The sequence below is a fragment of the Meriones unguiculatus genome, chromosome 14 (genome assembly GCF_030254825.1).
Source record: "Meriones unguiculatus strain TT.TT164.6M chromosome 14, Bangor_MerUng_6.1, whole genome shotgun sequence".
Taxonomy (NCBI): domain Eukaryota; kingdom Metazoa; phylum Chordata; class Mammalia; order Rodentia; family Muridae; genus Meriones; species Meriones unguiculatus.
This window is the reverse complement of record NC_083361.1, coordinates 18,613,859-18,627,775: the sequence shown is the minus strand read 5'-3', so window position 1 is coordinate 18,627,775 and position 13,917 is coordinate 18,613,859. Positions and strand designations below refer to the sequence as shown.

Here is a 13,917-nt window from a genome sequence, read left to right as displayed (position 1 = left end):
ATAGTATAGTATAGTATAATATAATATAATATAATATAATATAATTTCCTTTTTAATCTTGAACTCAGTTCCTTATTACTGCATAGCAAGCACTTTACCCTCTGACCCATATCACCTTTGGAAATATTTTTACAGTATTAGTGTTGATTTAATGTTTATTTGTTTGTTTGTTTGTTTATTATTTACTTATTTTATTTTAACAAGGTCTCACTGTGCAACCCAGGCTGGCCTCATCCTTACTATGTAGCCCAGGCTAACCTCAGACTCTGGGTCTTCCTGCCTCTCCTCCCAAGTGCTAAGACTGAAGGCATCTTACTTTCTTATCTAGAAAATAGGTATAACCGTTTGTGTTGATTAGGTTTTTGGTTTTGGTTTGATTTGGTTTTTGTCAGCTTAATACAAGCTCGGGTCTTCCGGGAAGAGGAAAACTCTTGTGAGAAAATGTCTCCATCTGATTGGCCTGTAAGCAAGTCTGGTTAATGATTGATGTGGGAGAGCCCACTGTGGGAGCCGCCACCTCCTGACAGGTGGTCCTGGGTGGTATAAGAAAATGGGCTGAGCAAGCCATGGGTCACAAGCCAGAAAGCATTGCTCCTCCATGGCCTCTGCCTCAGTTCTTGCTTCCAGATTCCTGCCCTTCTTAAGTTCCAACCCTGGCTTCCTTTGAGAGGGACTGGAATGTGAAAAATGATCACAGCAATAGAAAGCAAAAGAAGACACCAATGTCAATAAAAATTCTGGGGTCTTCAATAGCTTTTAAAAGCACAATAGGTGCCTGTAATACAAACATCAAGAGCTCCTCTGTTAGGAGCATCCATGGATAGAGACTCGGGAAGTGAAACAGTGTGGTTACTGGAAAGAAAGGAGCTGAACCAAGAGGAGAGTAATTTGACCTGGGAGAGGAAGGAAGGCTGCGAAGAGTACAGGAGGCAGGCGTCCTCGGTCTTGATCTGTTGAAAACGCTTTGGCTCCAGCTCTGGACCATGGTCGCTAGGTCCTGCATCTAGCGATGTCCTCCTTGTTGGCGGAGTCCCAGAGCAGTGCTGGAAGTTGGGTGCTAGTCAAGCCAGCCGCAAAGGCACACCCAGTCCAGTGATGGCCATTACCCCGCTGACCAGCTGGATGAGTTCATCTGCTAACTGAGTAGATGGGCCACCTCACTCCTCAGCGGAGACTCCTAATGGCCTCTCAAAGCTCCACCTCTTGTCCTCTCAAAACGGAGGTTCAGCTTCCACTTGGAAGGGACCAACCATGTCCAGCCCCTAGCGCAGGATTACTTGAGGCCACACCACGGTGTGGTGGGCTCACTGGGGAAGACCCAGAGACCCAGACTTTCTAGGTGGCCCGTCTGTTGTCCACTGAAGATTGGAGGCTATATCTCATGATCATCCAGATGTGAGAATGTTCAGAGGAGACCAACAAAGGGGGCTCTCCTGAAATCCCCAATTTGTGCAGTGAAATCTCAGCTTCAGTCACAAGTGAGGTGTCACCGTGTTCTCCAAGGAGGGGAGCGCCACAGAAAGACAAAAAGTGTGTGTGTGCGTGTGTGTGCAATGTGGCTTATCATGTTATCAAAAGTGTGGGGGGGAGACACAAAAGAAGGCATTTCTGCAATTATGTAGGGTTTGGATTCCCGCCCCCGTCCGACCCCACCCCCACCCCCACCCCCGCCCCCGGTGCATAGAAACTGGACTGGGAGGTGAGAAGCGACCTGTGTAGATCACAGAGGACGCGGGTCTGGAGCGTGTGGAGTGGTGGCCCGGGAGCCTGGCGGTGCAGGTGGCCCCAGCTAAGCCAGGCAGGCTGGCTCCTCCCGTCGGCGCTCCCCGCCCTCCGCGCTCCCTCCGCCTACAGCGTCCCGGCTCTACAGGTGACCCGGCGGCGGGCGCCACCGCCACTCGGACGCCACCACCTTAGCTGCCATCACCGCCGACTGGAGCCGCCACCTAATCAGGTATGACAGCGACCCCCGCGCGCGCGCGTACCCCGGCATGACTGCTGGCCTGTCCCTGACAGCTGCCGAGAGCCGGTCACCCGGCCTCAGTTTCCCATCCGAGGGCGTCGGGGTGTCTGGCCACCACGAAGCTCGCCAAGGCGGGGACCCACCGGGACGCGGGAAGATGGGGGAAAGATTCTCTCGGCGAATCCGGGAGGGATCCAGCGAGGGTCACACTCCTGTCGCGCCTGGAGGGGAGAAGGGCTGTGGTCAAGTCCTCACGCGGAGTGGGCGGGGCGAGCTGTAGTTCAAAAGGTGACTAGAGCAAAACTAGCGCGCATCCCTCATCGCCGCCAAGCAGTCCCTCCGAGGGGGCTCTCGGGGTCCCTTTTCACGGAGAGGAAACTGAGCATCAGTGTTGGGGGGACCGGGGGGGGGAGGAGAACACACCCGCAAGGATCCCAGAGACAAGGTGCTGCGTGATGACCTGAGCCCAGGTATCTGACCCCAGAGCCTGATGGTGGCCTCCTCTGCCAGGCCAGCCACCTCTGGGGGACGCAGCTGTAAGAAGCAGTGCTGGAGGGGGAGGGGCGGGACGGGGAGGGGGACAGATTCAGGTCCCATGTCTCTCCACTGACATTCAGTGATTTTTTTTTAGCACAAAGTTAATGTGTAGAGAATGTCACCTGGCATCGAACACAGGACATGAGGGGCAGAAAACAGAACATAGAGGGAGAAACTGAGGCACGGAGTTCAGGGAGGAAGCTGCAGAATTTTCTTCCCTCACAGGGAATCCCCATCAGCAAGGGTCTGGAAACGTCTTGGTCTGGTGTGGTCCGTGGATGAGGCTCTGGAGAGTTCCATAATGGGACATCTGCCAGCAAGCCAATACAAGTGTCTATCTTCCTCTCAAACCTTCCAGAGCCTTGCTCTTCCTGTTCCCTAAAGATAACCACCACCTTCACACGGAGTATTTCTTCTAGACCTTTCTCAACACCTATACAGTCATATATACAAGCCTACAGGAAATTTGTAAAAACAGTAAGGTTGTGGGCAGATATGTAAGGCTAATTGTATAATCCACCCTCACCATTGGGGCACGGTGGCTTACCCTCAACCCCGCATTTTCCTCCCACCATCATCTCTATGGCTGCACGGACCTGGAGCTAACTTACAAATTACCATTTCGGGATCAAGCTCAACGTCTTATTCTTTGTTCTCAACTAACTTCACAGGCTACGAATGCGGGGGGGGGGGGGTTACAAGGTCTCTTCTTTTCCGCTGCACATGGAAGCCATGCATGCATACATGTATAGACAGCCATGCAACTGTAAGTACACACTGACATAAAACAGACAACAAAGCACACAGACGTATGAATAGGCGAGCCCAACTCTGCTAGCTATCTGAGGTCAAGGATGAACGTATTCCCCATCTACCTGCAGCTTCTGCTGAGCCGAGGGCCAGGAAAGAGCCAGTCACCAAGCTCTGCCTATCTGCGCCCAGTGGACAGAGTGACACCAAAGGCCCCATCAAGGCGCTCTCTGACTGCAGCCCGGGTCGTTCTCACCCTCCAATAGGAGATAGAGTGATTAAGAACCATGGGCTGGGGGCTCAGGAGCTAGCAGTGTTTGCTGCTCTTCGAGAGGACCCAAGCTCAGTTCCCAGGGCCCACATGTAACTCCAGCTTTGGGGGTTCTGACACCCTCTTCCTGCCTCTGAAAATACCAGCCACCACAGAGGGTACAAGCAGAGAGAGACGTATCTATTTAAGAACCACTGGCTGACAAAGCTGAGCTCCCAGTCAGTCTCTTGGTCCTGTGCCCCACACTTTCGGGGTCCAGATAATAATAGCGTAAGGAGATTATAACCATCCTCAAGGGCCTGAGGGGACCATCAAAAATTTGATGGAGCATGGCACGCTACATGCCAGTAATTCCAGTACTCAAGAGGCATAGGTGGGCTGCGGGTTCCAGGCCAGCCAGGGTTGCATAGAGAGACCTTGTCTCAAAAGACCAAAACAGACAAGCTTGTTGGGGTGTTTGATAACAGCCAGGCTAGCAAAACGCTAAAATCAGAGAGACTTCAGTTTCTATTCCAGTTTTTGCCACTTCCCAGGTGAGGCAAGTCCATGCCTGTCTCTGAGGCACAGTATTCACATCTGTCAAATGGGCTTAAGGATAACAGCCTTTCCAAACTATTGAGTGTTCGGTAAGGTGGTGCAAATAAAATTCAGGAAGTCTTGTTCTGGACAGGGGAGACCCTAAGATGGTCTTGTGGTGGACGCAATGCTGAGCTACCACTTAAGACCTCTTCCACAAACCTCACGGTCAGCAGGAGTCCTGAGCACCTGCTAGGAGTCAAGGGGATATTTCTCATGCTGAGTGCCAGGCCTGGCTCACAGCAGCCTTTAGACATGCTGTGGTACTAAGAAAGGTCCTATGGTGCATCCGGCCCTCAGCTAAGATACAGAAATGACTTCCAGTATCCACTTTTGGAATCCAGGAGACTGTTGAGGTCACAGAGAAAGCCTGGGGTTAAGGGGCTGGAAAGTTGGCCCTGTGGCTAAGAGTGTAGGCTGCTCCTGCAAAGGACCCAGACTCGATTTCCATCACCTACATGGTGGCTCATGCCCATAACTCCATAGCTCCAGCTCCAGGGGATTCCATGCCCTCTTCTGGTCTCTGTGAACACCAGGCATTATACCTGGTGAATACATGTTGGCAAACATGCATGAACATAAAAATTAAAGAAATCTTAAAAACTTTAAACAGCTGGGTGGTGGCTGTGCAGACCTCTAATCCCAGCACTTGGGAGGCAGAGGGCAGTCAGATCTCTGTGAATTCAAGGCTAGCCTGGTCTACAGAGTGAATTCCAAGACAGCCAAGGCTCCACAGTGAGGCCCTGTCTTGAAATAAATGGATGGATGGATAGATAGATAGATAGATAGATAGATAGATAGATAGATAGATAGATAGATAGATAAGAAAGCCTTTGAGCAGCCTTTATCAAGCATGCACGTGTGTGTGTGTGTGTGTGTGTGTGTGTGTGTGTGTGTGTGTGTGTTCATATGCTCTTGTTGAGGTGTTCATGCCTATGGGTTTGTGTGTAGAGCCAGAAACTGATATCCGGGGCCTTCCTTCAGCCTCTCTGCTTTGCTTCCTGCGGCAGGGTCTCTCACTGAAGCCAGGGGCTCACGTTGATTCGGCTAGTTTAGACAGTGAGCTTGCTCTGCCCCTTCCCCTGAGCACCGAGATTACCGATCGCCGCCACGCCATCTCTGCCTTTATGAAGGCTCTGGGGACACAACCTCCGCAAGCCTCCGATCCACGGAGCCCTCTCTCCAGCCCCACACTTCCTTTGGAAAGTGTAGGGAAGCTGGCCTGGAGAGAGGGCTCAGCTGTTTCAAGCACGTATTGCTCTTGCAGAGTGCCTGACTTTGGTTCCTGGCACCCGTGTCAGGTGGCGCACACACTAGTCACTCCATCTCCAGGGGAGCCGACGCCTCTGGCTTCCTGGGGTGTCTGTACTCACATGTACATACCCACACACAGACACCACACCTATAATTTAAAAAAAGAAAAAAGAAAAAGAAATCTTGAAAGTTGTAGCAGCTTAGTCCTGAGATTTTTAAGGCAGTGGCACCTTCTCTTTAGACCAGGCAGAAACTTCCAAGATCCCACAGTTCCCTGGAGGCTGCCCCTTCCTCTCCGAGGGTGACACAGCAAGACACCAAAGCCATTTCTGTCTCCCAGATGATTTAGATAAACCATGCCACTTCAGGCCTCTAACTTGGCTCTTTTATGCCTCTTTCCTTGTGGGGGAAACAGAGATGGCACACAGTTCCTGCCTTAAAGGGTTGTCTCAGGAATTAAAGGAGTCGTGACACTCCAGCCACTCCACTGCTTCCTAGGTGACCGTAAATGCCTCCTCGGTATTCTGATAACGGTGTCGTCAACTGGCCAGGCCCTGTTACAACATTTCAAGGAAAGGTACGAAGAGGAGGGAAATCTCTAAGGTAGGTTTTGAGGAATGAAAAGGAGTGCTTCCAGGGACAGAGTGACAAAGGAAGTCCGCATATCTATCGGAAACAGCCTTGTAAAAAGCCAGGAGGCGAGCTCAGCACGGTGGCCTTGGCCTTTAATCCCAGCACTCTGGATTAAAGAGGAGGCAAGAGGATCTCTGTGAGTTTGACGCCAGCCTGGTCCACTCAGCGAGTTCCGGGCCAGCGTTTTACATGAACACTGGGTTCTTGAACTCAGATCCTCATGCCTGTGTGGGAAGCGCTCACTGAGCTAACTCTCCGGTCCTATGTACTAGGTTTTAAAGCAGAGGCTGGGATGACTAGAGAGCAAAACTATGCGAGCTCACAGAGATACGCAGATGAGGTCCTCGAGAATGGGGCGGGTGGGGGTGGTTCACGATGAAAAGTCATGTTAGTGGTGATGAAAGACTCCGGGAACAGACAGTGCTGGCAGCGGTGCAATGGCAGAAGCGTGCTTTATCACACTAAACTGTGCATTTTAAAATGCTTTATAGTTTATATTTTGTCACTCCCCCCAAAAAAGGAAATGCGCTTAGGGAACTGGGTACATGTAGTGCCATGCTAGAACACTTGCCTAGCATGCACAAAACCCTAGACTTGATCCTCAGCAACACACACACACACACACACACACACACACACATACACACACAGCTCATGAGGCAACCATAACAATAGAGGCGCTTCGAACTCAGCTGTCCTGGGTTCCAGCTTTGGTTCTGACACTTCTCAGCTACGTGGACCCAGTTGAGGGAGTTTCTTTCCAAGCTTCATTTTTCCATCCACAAAACGGCGCAGGTAAAACGCTGGCCTCACAGGCCCTGGACAAGCATTAAGTCATTCTGTGCACACACAGGGCTTTGCTGCCTGGGGCTATCACGGGTTAGGCTCAGGGGAGCAGGGCGGCTGGAACCAGCACCTGGAATCAGATCCTCAGACTTCAGGTTTAAGTTCTGCACGAGGGTGAGAACCTGTTTGACCTCGAGAACCCAAGTGAAAAAGCCGGGCATGGTGGTGCACACTCGCAGTCCAGCCCTGGGGAAGGGCAGCCAGGAGGATCTCTGAGCTCACTGGCCAACATGCTGTTGGCCTACCCCGGAAGTCCCAACCCCGACTGGAAATCCCAATCTCAAAAACAGCAAAGGGGTCTACTTCTAATGAATGCTACCCAAAGCTGACCCTGGCCTAAATGCACACACACACACACACACACACACACACACACACACGGTAGGGGGGTGGTCTGGGGGGATCCAGTTGAATCAGATAAACTCTTGCCAGCTGGTAAGAAACACAGAAAGATGCTGAGTTTCCCAGCCTTGGCTTGCCTTCCCACAGATCACAGAGATTCGAATCCAGCCAGCCCGGCCACTTAGGGGCTGTGAGCCTTAAGCAAGTAAGTCCCTTAACCTGTCTGTGCCTCAGATTTCTCATCCGTGAGCTGGAAGGAATGACTCTCCCCTCAGGATGGACACTGTGAGCATTAAAGGGTGGATCACGTGCCACAGTGCTTGGCCCCCAGTGAATCCTGAGTGCATGGCGCCATCTGACTAGATGTGAAGCGACCTGAAAGCCTTAGAAGTTGTGTTTTGAGACACGTTATTGTTGGTTTCAGCTTATTACAGCTATGTATTGACTTTGTGGGGGCGAGGGGGAGGGGCTAGGAGTATAAATGTGCCACCTCGGGTGAAGAGAGGTCAGAGGACAACTTGAAGGAGTCAGTTCTCTCGTGCTGTGTCCTGAGGAGTCCTGAGGGTGGAACTCAGGGGTTGGCTGCAAGCCCCTGTCCCGCTGAGCCATCTTACAGGCCCCTGTTTGTTTTAGTTTATGAAGCTCTCACTACGCTGTTCAGGCTAGCCTGAGCCCTGGGATCAGAGGTAAAAAGCTGCCTCAAAGAGGTTATTTATTTATTTTGGCACTGAAGATCCTTATCCTAGCCACGATTCTCTGAGTTTTCTAGAAGGTCATTTGTGATCAGGCAGGATTCTAGAGTCCCAGAGAGGTTCCCAAACTGCTCAAGGCCACACAATAAGAGCAACCTGAGTTCAAATGCCTCCTCCCCTCACCCCAGCATGCCCTGACTGGGAAAATCTTAGGAGTAGTGGGATTGGGGGCGGGAGGGCTGGAAACAGCTGTGCAATCATGGCTGTTCCCTTCCTTGCTAACTGTGGGGTGCAGACTTCAGGACAAAGCCAACTGTGCTTGCTTGCTTTCCCTCTGTGTGGGGGGAGTCGTTCCCAGGTTAGGGCTGCTGTGTGCATTCTCTGGAAACTGCTCTTGATCTGGCTGCTCTTAGCACTTCCAGCAGGGGTGAATGCAACTCTGCAAACAAGCTCCCTTTGCTGGAATTCCTAGACTGGGGAGTGTGTCTGCACGTGTGTGGGGGGGGGGTCTGAAGCTGTGAATTTAAGGGCAGCCTTTGAAGGACTGTTTAGAGATTAGGGGGTGATATGTGTCAGAGAGCAGGAGCATGCCTAGCACCTGGTAGTAAATGCCCCCCCCCACCATTAATGGAAGGCAAAAAAGGAAAGGACAGAGAAGAGGAGCTATGAAGAGGAAGAAGAGGAGACAAGGAAGAGGGGAGGCAGAAGGCAAGGCCAGAAGTTCGAGACTCAGCCCTGAGACTGCTAGGGCAGAGAACTGCATCCCTCAGCCCTCTGCCTTAGAGGGAGAAGAGTGGGGAAGGAGAGGGAGGCTGGCAGTGCTGACTCTAAGAAAGGAGAACTTCAAGAAGGAATTTGCCATCTTGGAGGCCTGCCTCCAAGAGTCAAGGCTGAGGTTTAGTAAAACCTGCCCAGTCCTTACTTCTGCCTCCTCCAGGAAGTCTTTGTAACCCACGGTCCCAGAGGCACCCTGGAATCTGAACTGGAGTGCGTGTGAGAGCAGACCTGTGCAGAGCTCGCCTTTCAAGGGCTGCCCCGAGCTGACTTTGGGCCCTCAGGAAGAGCGTGAGCATGGGGCAAAGCCAAAACACTGTCACTTATGCTTAGAAGGTTGAGAGATCAAGTTAGGGCTAGGTGTGCTAGGGAAGGTGCCAATCCCCCACCCCACCCTGGCTCACAGAGATGCGAGCTGGTTGGTGGCAGAGGCACTCAGAGGTTGGAGACGCCCCAAGCAGGAAACAGGGATTCGTCACATGCTGGCCACCGTAACTTACTTTGTAGGTATTGAAACCGGGGGCAAAGGGGGAGGGCTGTTTGGTTCACTTCGGGAACGAGGCTCCAGGCTGATGTTCAGCGAATATCTGGGAAGTAAGAATGATAAAAGGGAAGGAAGGAGGTATAGAGAGACATGGGTGCATGCTTGGGTTGGAATAGACACTGAAAATTTAGCTGGAATGCCAAGCCATGTCTCAGCTCCCAGGAGCCTCCTCTGCTTCTCACAAGGAGATCACCAACCCACGCTCTCATCCCACTTTAATTTTTTTGTGTGTGTCTGTGTGTGCGCGCGCGCATGCACGCGCGCGCGCTGGGGATTGGATCCTAGATTTTGCACTCATGAAGCATGTGTTCTAGACCCAGCCTGGGGCAGGAGTGTAAACCACATGTAAGCACTTGCTTTTTTATTTCACTGAGTTCTTCTAGTAACTACAGTAATTTATTCACAAGGAAACGGAGTCTTCTCTCTGCGTGAATTCATTGGCACCTCACAGCAGTCCTGTGGGACAGGTGGCAGCGTTGTACATGTTGGCAGATAATAAGTGGAATCGGAGAGGCGAAGTCGCTTGCCCGCTTACTGAGGGCTAGCAAGTGGTGAAGATGGGATCATAACCTGGGCGGTCTGGCTGCCAACTGCACTATTTGCCTGTCCCTGCCCTCTGGGTGTCACTGTCACCTGAGCAACCAGAGTGGAGGGAAAGTGAAGCTTTCCCCTCTGGGACATGCCTCTCAATGCCTTTGAGCCACCCACAACCAAAAGTAAGGTTTCAGCTTTCGGCTAGGCCGGGAATTACCCGGTGTCATTGTGTGGGTTAAGATCTTGGTCCCTCCTAACAAAGAGGCTGGCAAGCGTTAGCATGTGACTGCCATCCCGGGGCCCCTCTAATCTGGGGCACCAGCATCAGCCTCCAAACTCCCCAACAGTGGCAATTTTATCTGAACTGAGAGCTTCGAAGAGGAGACAGGCAAGAAGACTAGCAGCTGGGCCTACCTCCCAAGACTTCAGCTGCTGGGCCAGCCTGCCCCTGGCACAAAGTGGAGGGTATATGGCCTGGACCCCACGCAGGGAAAAAAGAAAAGTTAGACTTCAGTAGGACAGTGGTGCTGTCCTCTGTTTCTTCTGCAGTACTAGGGCCAGAATCCAGGACTGTGCCCATGCTAGGCAAGCACCCTGACACTGAGCCACACCCCCAGCCCTTCCTTCTTTCCCCTTCTTGTCTCTGATCTCAAGTTGGAAGGGGAAGGTATCTAGTAAGCATTGATGCAGCAGGATCTGCTCTGGAGGCCTTTACAGAGGAGGCAGGGAACACTTAAGAGATATGGCTGCAGAACGGATAGACAGCATGGAGAGACAGTATTTCCTCACCGTAACTGGGGAGATGTGAACCCCCATCATCATGACCCCTAAGCACCACTCTCACACCCATTATCATCAGGACCACCATCACCCCCATCAGCAACAGCAACATGATCCACATGGCTTCTCAGAGTCAAGGTCATGGTGCAGTCTGCAAACAGATATACCCAGAGCACAAGTTGCATCTTGCTCCCTGGACAGATAAGAAAGGATTCGGACCTCACCAGTACAAAAGACACCAATTCAATTTCCAGCTCTTTCACTTTCTAACTGTGTGGCTTCGGGGAATTGACGTAGCCTCTCTAAACTTCAGAGATCTGATCTATAAAATGGAATGATTGTAATTCCTACCTCTTGGGCTCATGGGAAGGGACACATAAGCTCATTCAGTACAGCCCTGGCACAGGGCCTGGCTTGGATTGTAAAAGCAAAACAAATACAGGAAAACACACAGGCCGGGGGAACAGTAGTTAAGGGCATAGCTTGAGGCTCCCGATGTGAGTCAGTTCCCATCAGCTCTGGATTTCCAGAGGCAGGTGGAGTCCAATGGGGAAAGTGGCCTGGAATAGGGAGGGTGGCTTGAAGGCAGCCCAGCAAAGACCACCCAAGGGATGGGCATGGAGGAGACAGAGAGAGAGAGCTCCTGCCCAGATCAGGAGCCAAGATTCCCAATGAAGTTGTAATCTGCCCAGTTTGAGGCAAGACAGGAAGGGCGCTTCTCCAGCTGGAGGCCAAGGTCCCAGGCAGGACCAACTACTTCCTGCTCCCAAGCCAAGCGGTTCCCCAGAGCATCAGCATGTGGCCCCCTCCCCCATCAGACCCAGAGACATCTCCTTCTGGGCTGTTCTCTTTGGGATGGTTTGTTTCTGAAAAAAAATAAAGATAGACGCCCAGGGCGGCTCCTACTGTGAATCCTGAGTATCCTCCCGCCAGCCTCCAGGGCTGCCGTGCACAGCCACATGGGTTGCCTGCTAAACAACTTCAGGATGTCACCCAACCAAGTCCATTATGAATGGTGCCCCCCTCCAGGAGTTATGAGGAACACCACCTGGACAAGCAAACAGGGAGGCAGAAGGCAGCCTCCTTCTCCCGAGTGGGATAGAATGATTTCATCAGTTCCCGACACAGGCTCAAAGCAGAGGAAGGTTGGACGACATCTAGATACCAGTCAAGACCCAAAGAGCCCGGGTTTGCTGCCCGAGCAGACCAAGCAGGTTTGTGGCTGACCTTGGGAAGTCTGTGCGTGGGTGTTGTGGTGACCGAGGATGGTGTCATGTTATAGATGGTCATTAAGATAGATGACCAGGAAGCAGTGAACAGAGTGATCACAAAGGCAGGCTCTGGAGTTAGATGTGCTCTTGAGTCCCTGGGTTGAATCTCTAGCACTGCCAAAAGAAAAAAAAAATCCTAGTAATTCTGTGTGACTTGTGGCAAATCACTTGACTTCACTATGTCTCACTTTCATCTAAAATATAGACATATAATAATTCTCATGGAGGTAAACTACAGAAAGAAAGGGACCTGTGTGGTAGTGAGACTCCAATCACTGTTTGTTGCACAGAACATTTATTTCAAGGCCTGGTTGTGCCCCAGATGGAGAGGTGGGGCCTTAGCCACCAATTGGAGGCAGGTTGCTAAAGTCCTAAAGAGGACAAAAATAAATAAATAAATAAAATAAAATAAAATAAAATAAAATAAAATAAAAAAATAAAACATCAGGGCCCAGCCTCAGCACTATGGCCCAGCGCCAGATGGAGTCAATCAACATTAGATTATCTTTTCAACATGACTTTGTCTTAGTTCAGAGCTTAGTTCAGGAAGCTGAGGTGGGGTACAGGGACCCTGTGCAGGCAACTGCCAGAAGGAGAAGCCAGCCAGCAGGCTGGGCTGCCAGTTCCCAGGGCTGCCCAAGCCCAGGGGTGTGGGAACAAGGGCTCTGCAGCCAAGCTGGCTCTACCCTCTACCTGTGTGTAGCATGTGAGCTAAGCATGGTTATTACGTGGTTAAAATGACATCAAGAGCCCTGCACGGTAGCCCACACCTGCCATCCCAGCGCAGGAGGCTATCTCTGCTTTCTCTCATTTCTTTTTTTGTTTCGTTGTTTCGTTTTCTGATGTGGAGTCTCACTAGAACAGTTTCCAACTTACTTAAGGCCCAGGCTGAAGTCTCCATCCTCCTGCCTCAGACTCTGGAGCATCTGAGATTTATAGGCATGTGTTTCTGCACCCTACTCTAGTACCGTACTTTAAGCAGAGACATTAGGCCAGTAGTTCTTAAGCTTGAGCGTGACCCAGAACTCCAGAAGGTGGCTGAACCTGGGGTTTGATTCAGGAGGGCTGGGCGGGGCCTAAGGATGGGCCTTGGCAGCTGTGTTCCTGGGGCTGTGGCTACGGCCATACGGAGAACCATTCTGAAAACCAGCTGGCTCAGTCATATACTGGGCATTCAGCCCAGTGGCTTTCACTGCTCTGGGTTCCCCCAGAGGTCCCCAGAAAACAGTCATATTCAGTCTGAGGCGCTCAGGTCTCCCAGAAGATTGAGGCCTTGGTTAGCTTCTGTGGCCAAGCTTGTGTCTTCTTAACCAGACCTGAGCAGTTTCCTCAAGTTCAAACCCACAATTTAAAGATAGGATTGTTACTTAGAAGACAGACCTTTTGTGGCCAAGCAACTTTCTTCCCCATTCCGGGGCCTCTGCAGCTCACTGCAGAAGGGGTCTCGGAGGATACTACAGTTGAGCCTGTGGTATCCACTTCAGCCTCACCTCTGGGGGCCTCAGCTTCAGACCTGGAGCCCTGCATGGGAGGGAGGAGACTGGGCCCAATGCCACTCTCCACAACTGCCTTGATCAAGAATGACCACCCAGACCCCAACTGGTTCCCTCAGACCTTGAACTTGAGAGGGCTGATAGGCAGGTCTGAGTGGGTGAGTGAGCTATTGGAAACCAGAGAGCAGAAATGTGTAATTTTCTTCCTGGATGGGCAGGGACTGGCTACCTTCGCGTGGAGGTGGGGATGTCACCTGTTGCTACGGTAACCAGAAGCCCCAGTCCATGGGTAGGGGTTTTCAGTAGAACTGCATCACTGTTCACTTGAGAAGGGCAGGAGCAGCAGGACCTTTCACTCAGCTCCTCTCGTCACAGCTGGGTGACCCTGAGTGGCCTTCTGTGCTGGAGAGGTGACAGTTCCTTCCAGGCTTGACTCAAGGATTAAGTGAGATGGTGTCATGTGTTAGTCCCTGGTACATACTAGATACCCAGCAAGCGTTGCTGCTGCCATCACAGAAGGACATATAGGAACTATGATTTCATTCTGCAAACAGCCTGAACACCACTTCCCTATACCCGGTCCCTACACCCTGACCTCACATCCCCACCCCAAACCCCAACCCCAAGCCCCCACCCCACACCCACTTCATGCCTCCG

At 51.6% G+C, this 13,917-nt stretch overlaps 1 protein-coding gene across 2 annotated transcripts in view; it reads left to right on the top strand.

Moving 5' to 3' along the window:
- The first annotated feature begins 1,738 nt into the window (after positions 1 to 1,738).
- Positions 1,739 to 13,917, top strand: part of Scnn1b (sodium channel epithelial 1 subunit beta) — a 56,703-nt gene continuing 44,524 nt past the window's right edge. For both annotated transcript variants that reach the window (XM_021640634.2, XM_021640635.2), the window contains exon 1: positions 1,739 to 1,954. The gene's annotated coding sequence lies outside the window, so the exon portion shown is untranslated. The remainder of the gene's footprint in view (positions 1,955 to 13,917) is intronic.